The sequence below is a fragment of the Vidua chalybeata genome, chromosome 1 (assembly GCF_026979565.1).
Source record: "Vidua chalybeata isolate OUT-0048 chromosome 1, bVidCha1 merged haplotype, whole genome shotgun sequence".
Lineage (NCBI taxonomy): Eukaryota > Metazoa > Chordata > Aves > Passeriformes > Viduidae > Vidua > Vidua chalybeata.
This window is the reverse complement of record NC_071530.1, coordinates 38,660,280-38,668,986: the sequence shown is the minus strand read 5'-3', so window position 1 is coordinate 38,668,986 and position 8,707 is coordinate 38,660,280.

The following is an 8,707-nucleotide window of genomic DNA, read 5'->3' as shown; positions in this document are numbered from 1 at the left end:
TAGAGCTGCATCTCACTGCACTGAACTGTGTTTCAGTTTTTCCTTGCACCTAAAACTAGTTGCTAACAATTAGCTATCCTGTCTTTCTTCTTAGTTTCTATGGGCAATCTGAAAATATCATGGCAGAGGCTCAAGAAATGAAAGGGGACAATTGACTTTGATGATATGCTATGTAATTTGTTACTTTTAGAACTCTTTGCTGGCACACAGCCTTAGGGATGTTTCGTTATTATCACTGTTGTCAGTTCTGAACACTAAAATTTACTGTATTTGATGTTTAAATCTCAACTCAAGGTTGTAATATCTATAAAGAAAATATTGCCATAAAGATTAAACTCTGAAAGGGTTGTTCACATCCATGAGCAGACAGTAGAATAAATACTGAAAACCTTATCTTTTTCTATTTCTCTGAGAAGCAAGAAACAATATGAAAAACATTTATTTCTATTTCAGAGAAAATACTTTTAACAATACATAATCATTATCAGTCAATACTCAGATGTTGATAGTAATTGCTTGGAAGATGTTTTTCATTATGACCTTTAAATGCCACAGTCCTAAACGATGATGTACAAAGAATATTCCTTCATTTCAATATCTAGTAGGAAAAAATTAAATTGCTTTTGAGTATAAGCAATATGTATGATAGTGGGACATATCTACACATTGGGTCACCCTGCATAGTGAGCAATGAACAGGATAACACTCTGAATTTGAAATCATTACCTTTGGCCATGGCATTTCTTGCTGCAAACAACCCTCAATTCATTATTCTTTAAGTACAATGTCAATGCTTTTCCTATGATCCATCTCACTTTTTTCTTACTAGTACATTAAACACACTATGCAAAAATATTTTCCCAAATGCAGTCTTAACATATTAGTGTTTGCTTAATTGTCAGCAGCAAGATTTTGCATGAATTTTACAATTTTTTCCAGCTATGAAACTAATAGGATTATTCAGAATCATATTAATAATATGTTTTCTCAATTTTGGAGCTGCAAAATTCTTATGTTGTGTCACATTATTCAACAGAAGGAGCTGAGATTAAACTTTCTGTATGGCGAAGATACTCGGTAATTGCCTTTTTAGAGTTTTTTGCACCTCCTTTTGAATTATTTCAAATTACATGATCAATATTTGATGCTGGCCATAATTAATTGAAAAGAATACTGTGGGGTCAATCAGTCTTACTACTGTTGACAGTATCCTGCGTGTATTGGCCAAATCTTATATGCACATGCTGATTTTTTCATTCAAATATCTAGGAAGTAATTGCTGTAACTGATTAATTTTAAAATAAAGAGCAAATGTGAAATTAGACACATACAAGCTGCATATTTAGTCTTGTTGAGGTACTTATATTTGTTGAAATATGGTATTTCAGCAGCAGAAATACTGCTTAGGAAGCAGATAATTACTCTTATAAATCAGATTATCTTCAGAATAAAATGACATATTCACAAATGAGAAGAATGTCCCCAAACTCTGGCTGCTTATCAAAAGGAAGAAGAAAATATTTCTAACATTTTATATTGTGGAATGAAACACATGAGGAGTGGGAAAAACTAATTTTCTGAAAGTGGTGGAACTGACACCGTTTTGGATTTTTTTCTTTTTTCTTTCAAATCTCTCCTTTGCATTTAACTTCCCTTTTATGCCCCTTTACACCCAGTAATCTCCAAGCTCTTTTAAATCATTAATGAATGAACCAGGCTGAACCAGGCCTCCCACTGATTTTATAAAGCAGGAACATATAATTAGGCTAATTTACAGGAGAAAGAGCTGATGTACTGGAAGGGTGAGTGACAAATCCAAGATCCCAAAGGACACCCAAACCAGAATCAGTTATAAAACCTATGCCTTTTAACAGCAAATCTATTTTTTTACCCGATCCACTTTTGCAGTAGTTGTACAGGAATGGGAGCTAACGTAAAATACCATCTCCTCCTACAAAGGGAGTTGTGCTAAAGTACTGGCTTTAACTAAAAGCACTTGTCAAATTAATAGGGTGATTAAATTTATGCCTCCTTTTCTCACCACAAGCTCAGGTATGCAGGATCCAGCCTCGGGTCCAGATCCACAGCTAGCAGAGGGAGATATCCCAGTTCCCCTGCAAATCTAGGCCTGTTTAATAAGAAGACCAAAAAAAAAAAAAATCTGCTGCCTGGACTTTTAAAAAAGATTTACTTAATGGACATTAATGGAAAAGGAAACAAACTAACCAAAGTACAACTCAACGCTTAAGTCCACTGTGAAAGCTGCATTGATGCGATAAAGTGGTCTCTGTGACTCAGTAAAGGCTTCCGTTTTTGTCAACCCTTTATTTAAAGCTCTGCTGACCTAACCACATAAAGAAAAATAATCTTCAACCTATATTTGTGTGATGATTAAGTCTGTGTGAGCTCCAAAAGCAGCCACCACTGACAGTAGAGAAGAGGGTCTTGGGATATTCAGCTGTGATATGTTGCTTCTGTGAAGGTCATCTCTTCTTTCAATCACAGTGAATGATTGACTCCACAGGAAGTTCACACTGCACGACGTACTTTCAGAAATTATTCATGTTAATGGTGTATCTCAAGGGATTGATGTTCAACAGAAGCTACATCTCAAGCTTAAAAAATGATTTAGCAATATGAAAGCCTATCAAACCAAAGCTCATGTAGAGACATTTGATGGTAAACATCAGAGAATAAATACAACTAAGAGTCATAAAATTGGATAGACAATAAATCTGACTGTTTAAGACCTTTCAGGGCTCAAATCATAGACTCCAACATCACTTACGTAGTCATTCCTAGATTCAGCTGTGCATCTTTCCCTGAGAAGAAAACAGAAGACATTTTCAGTATTCTGACAGGTTGGAGCCGCTTAAGGAAGTAGCTATATCAAAAAACATAACAAAGCATAATTCTGAGGAAATACAAGTCCCCCAACACTACCCTCTCTCCTCACCTCAGTACTCATGGGACATACCTTCTGCAGAATGGCACTGGAAACCTTTATCTGGATTTGGAAGCATGGCAATGTCACACTCAGGCTGTGGCTGGGAGGAGAGGTGACATACGGTGCCTTTCTCCCCAGGAACTACTGCTTCTCTGCCTCCCCCAAGGCCAGCATGCCCCTGCTCTCACACACATGGAAGTATTTAGTGGTTAATGTTGAGCACATGAGCACACCCCGTTATAGGAATAACCAGATTATGCCAAGGTTTCTCCATCAGTGTCTCTCTCTGACCCAGCAGTAAGTTTTGTGAGGAGACCTGGTGGCTGGCAGCCTGCTGGAACTACTGGCGAGTGCTTAAGGAAGAGTTTGTGAGGCTAGAAATCATGTAAATGTCTACTCATATCAGGACAGAGTTATGCAGGGGTGGTTTTTTTATTACTATTACAAAGCACTTTTTTGTATTTTGTCAAATGTTGACATTGATGGGCGAAAGGGATTGTCCTTGACCAAATATAAATATAGAAAACATGAGGTCAGAAAACATTAGATGTCTTAGCATTCAACTGAACTGACATTTGAGAGGGATTTCTGCTGAGGAAGGGTGGTGCTCTATTTGCGATTGTCTGGGTTTAAAGAGGCATAAGCAAATAAGTGGATTTTTAAAGATCAGGTCAGTCATTTTGGAGATTATCTTGGTATGTATTTATTGTCTTTATTAATATATTATGGTAGGACTATAAATATTTTTTCTGTATTGGGCTCAGAAATGTAAGTTATTTTCAACTTCTGCTGTCCAAATAATACATCTAGCACCCTGAGCTTCGGAGGAAATTATAAAAACCTCACAACCAGTGAGTGCTACATGATAGCTCTTCACCATTTTTAAAAAACAATGCTCATATAGTCTATATAGACTATATAGTCTTGATATCTATATAGCCTATATAGTCTTGATATCTATATGATTGTTCAGTCATTTTTTCTCTTACTGAATTCTTAATCTCAATGATTTCTAATGGTAGTGAATTTCATACCTGAAATACTGAAAAAGACTTGAGCTTTCTGCTGCTTGCTTGCATCAAATGGCTCCCTCACTTTACAAATAAGCTTAAGCTGTGGGTCCCTGACTGCCTGCTCCAGAACACCCAGTATTGTACAGACTCATGTAGAACAAGCAACTTTTATCTTCCCTAGGGAGAGTCTTTTCTTTCTCCTTCAGCATCCACGTGGAGGCTGGGTGACACCAGCCCACTGTGTTACATCTCTGTTCCTGTAGCATTCCACTGCCCTCCACATTCATGATTGCCACTACCCACTGCACAGTCCTACAGCTGATTTGCTTTTTCAAGTGCAGTTGCACATTGGTCTGTGTACAGTGAAGTCCCAGGTCTCCTTTAGATGATATATTCAGCTTAAAGCCTCCTAGGTTGAACAGAATACTTTTCTTTGCAGCTAGACTTTGATGCTTTGTTATCACTCTGACTTTTCACCTATCTTATTTAAGTTTCTTTAATATTCTCTACAGTCACCTCAGGTCCTGTACAGGTATACAACTTAGTCCCCTCAACAGACTTTGTTGAAATGCTATTCCTTTCACCTTTCCAAGTCATTAATGAACTCATTAAACATCATGGCACGTCATAAGGAACACCTGGGGCAATTAATCCACCACTGTGATGGGATCTGGTCATTTAATCTTACTTGTTTTTCATCTCTAATCAGCTGTAGACTGTGGCAATCTTAAAATCTTATATTTAAAAGGTTCAAACTGTGTCCTGACCTATCTGTTAATGTACATTTATTTCATATTTATAATTAATTTCCCTAGGACTAAGTATAATTGAAAGCCAAAATTCAAAAATACATCGAAAATTCTAAAGCCCACTTTGAAAAAAACCCCTACCAAATGGTCAGCCTGCTGTGTTATTACCTGGTTAAGCCTTTTACACTGGTGCTGTAGGAACTGTGTGAAAATACTTTCTGCTGCTTAAAATATTCCTTTCCCAGATACAGGGTCTTATACTGCCTTGTCCATCTACTGTTCTGATTTCTGCATATATTTTTATCTCTTAGCATTTCATTTGTTCTAACTAACTAAATGGAATGCTTCAAGTCTACTGTAGAACTGAAAGGTGGATAACATGAGAACATAAATAATTCGTGGAGCAGAGACAGAAATCCAGGATTCCCCTATCTCAAGAGATCAACAATACCTATATCTCTTGATTAATGACCAGAGGAACAAGAAATTTATCATAATTCCCCAATGATCTCTCTGCCCTGATGTTTATCTGTCATTTTTCTAATGACTTTCTTCATGTGAATATTGCCAGTTCTGTTAGGGCAATCTCATATTTCTAAAACTTTTATCTATAGTCATACTGTCTTGTACTGTAATTTTTCATACAATTTTCCCATCTAATGTTTTTGTTGTACGTTATAGGATACAAATGAAACTGCCAGTTTTGCCTACTTTGTGAACAGTGGCATTTCTGATTTTCTATTTTTTTTAATGTAAACCGATACAAATTTTTCAAGTATGGGCAGACAAAAGGCAAAACAGCATCTCAGAATGGATTCATATTCTAGCTATTCTTCTGCCTCCTGAGACACTGCCCTCAGGGACAAGGGAAGACAGGCTGACGGAGTTGGGGCTGTTCAGCCTGGAGAAGAGAAGGCTCCAGGCTGACCTTATTGCAGCCTTTCAGTACCTAAAGGGGGCCTGTGAGAAAGGTGGGTGAAAAACTTTTTATAAGGGCCTGTTGCAATAGAAAAAGGAGCAATGGTTTTGAACTAAAAGAGAATGTATTTAGGTGGGGTATAAGGAAGGAGTTTTCTACAAAGAGTGTGGTAAAACACTCATTGAACAGGTTTCCTAGAGAGGTGTGGAAACCACCAGGGTTTGGTTGGATGGGGCTCTGAGCCATCTGATCTACTTGAGGATGATCCTGTTCGTTATAGGAGAGCTGGACTCCATGACCTTTTAAAGATCACCTTCAACCCAAACAATTTTATGATTCTATGAATATCAGGAAATGAATCACTATAAAAAGGAAATGAAGAAAAAGAAAAAAAAATCTTCCTAGAAATCTTGAAATTGCCTTGTTTTAATCAGTTCTTCATCAGAATTTTCTATATTTTCTAGTTTATTGCTAACATGAAGATTCAGGTTTTTCCTATCTTGACCACAAAAGCCCCTGCTTGGCCTCTCTGATATCAGAAACTTTACTTCATCTACTAGAACCTGCTTTTTTTTAACAAAGAATAATATGATTTTAGTTGTATTAATTACCTCTGCTGAGCTTCAGTAGCTCTAGCAAGGTTAGCAAATGTATAGATGTAATGGGCCTGTAAAAACATTCCCTGTTTCTTTGAGACTTGGTGATTATTTTTCTTTGTCTGCTGAATTAACCAAGTAATGATTAATGTTGGCCTGATAAGTCTTACATAAAAGTGAGACATTAATTTTATCTTTGTCATTATAAAGCTGTCTAATGTCATGAATGGCTGCAAGAAATCTGAAAAGATTAAATAATTTTGAGAGAAGGCTAACCTTTCTATCTAAAAAAAGAAGTCAAGGCTATTTTAATTATTTCGTCTTCTTCTAGCAGATACGTGAACTGCAGCTGAGATTTATGTAGTTTACATTTTTTCTGAATTGCAATGGCCCAAAGGGGGCTGCTTTTCTTTTTGAATAGTTAAAGCATACCTTTCATCAATCTTTTTCTGCCATTCCAGGGCACCTCTGCATGTTGTCCAATTTACACACTTCAAGGTGGAACAGGGGAACTATGTACCAAGAAATCCCTTGTTTTGAGAATACTGCTGAAATACCATTTGTGCTCCACTGTTTATCTGGGCAACCTAAGAGCACCCCATGATCACAGCTTCTCTTAGATAAAGTAATTTTCTTTGGGTGAATGTTTTATAAGCACAGTAATACCCACATCCTGCCATTAGTTAATTCAGTAGAAGAGTAACCCCATATTTTAAATATTATTCACAGGCATCCATTCAAACTCACAGTGGGAATCTTCAAAAGCACAAATGGAGGGTAAGTCTCAAATTCTTTCTGACTTCCAGCAGGACTGAGACTCCTTGTGGCTCAGAACATCTTCCATAACCAATAAAATGCCAAGCTAAAAACATTGCACTGCAGTGAGGTTGACTTAGGCTAAAGATAAGACAATGTTTCTGAGTTTATTGAAGCTATTGTTTTGGGTAGTTTTATAGCTTAACCTTCAGTAAGTGTTATGAACACCATATCCTTTAAGATTACAGGGAGGAGAAATTTATCTAAAAGATAAAATGCCTGATAAGTAATGAAAAGAAAATGCAGGTTTTATATCAAGTTCAAGATTTAATGCATACAAATGTGGACTGCCTTGATATGCTTATTGTAGTGTCTGCACTAAGACATGTTTGCAGAGGAGAGGGTGCAAAGGCAGAGGAGGTTTCCCCATGAGCAATGCCCTGTGAGGTACCTGACCCAGGCACATGGTGGGGGTCTAGCTGTGCGGTTCCCCCGTCTCTAAAGTACACTGAAGCTGCATCCAGTCTTAGTATCCTTTCACACATCCTTAATCATGGTATTTCAGTTTATTGTACACTAATTAGATAGACCTGTTGGTTGAAGGAGAAGAATCAACACCCCATAATTACTTCATTGTAAAATGTAATGAGCTTTGGAACCTGGCTTACTGTAAAAATTGCAGCATAATAAATAGAGCATGGTTTTCCAACTATAAACCAGCAGTGAATTCTGTTAGTGTATTTCTTCATGAAACATGTTTATGTGATAGTCTTCCAATTTTATAGCTGAAGTTTATCACCATAAGGTGCATTTCATGACAGCCAAATAACTACATTCAGTTAGACTTGTCACCATGTGCCTTCAGTATCAAGACACATGCTGATTGTATCAAATAGTGTTGACTGTCTTTGGCTGCAAATAGAAAAGATGATTACACTGTTCTCTTTAGATGTGATGTAATATTATTCACCTCACTAAAAACTGAAGGTCAAGGTTGTCTAAGAACATGAGAAAGATCATCAATTGAAAGCTTCATAATGTGATGATAATGCACTAAGAGAGAGAGCAGTAGTTTTACATTAATATTTCTGTGGTTTCTTATGTATAAGGCAGTGCACAGCCTACAAACTAAGCAAGTGACTACTGATACATTTATACAGAAAACAGAAGAATTCCAGGAATTCTGATGCTACCATATTTTGCAGTCACTTATTTCTCTCACAAAGGTCAGTAAAAACAGTTTACACTCTTGTGTGAAATTCCAGCAAAGGATTAGCACATTATCAATGTATTTATGCCAGAATGTAATTATCGTCTCCCTGAGCCTGTGAGAAAGTTTGAGTAAAATAAGGGGTCGTGATGGAATCTAGTGAAGCAGTTTTAAGGAAAAAGAGTATGCTCAGGACCATAGCCAAGCCTTGTAAAAGGACTGGCAAAACAGTTTGCATTGAATGCGGGTAATGGAAATGCTTGAACCTCATTCCAGTAGTAAACACAGAATATATTGCACACCATGGTATGCACTGTGGAATTTGAATGGAAGTATAAGATCCACAGTAGCTTTAAGAGGAGGCTGATTTCTGTCAGTTGCACCTCAAGCAAGCAGAGCATCACTGGATGAGGCAAGTGGAAGGCAGAGTGTGGAATCACAGTGTGCCCCTTACCAGAGCCTGGTGTGGGGATGGCTCTGGCTGCCATGGCAACCATGAGAGGAGCTCCTGCTCTTT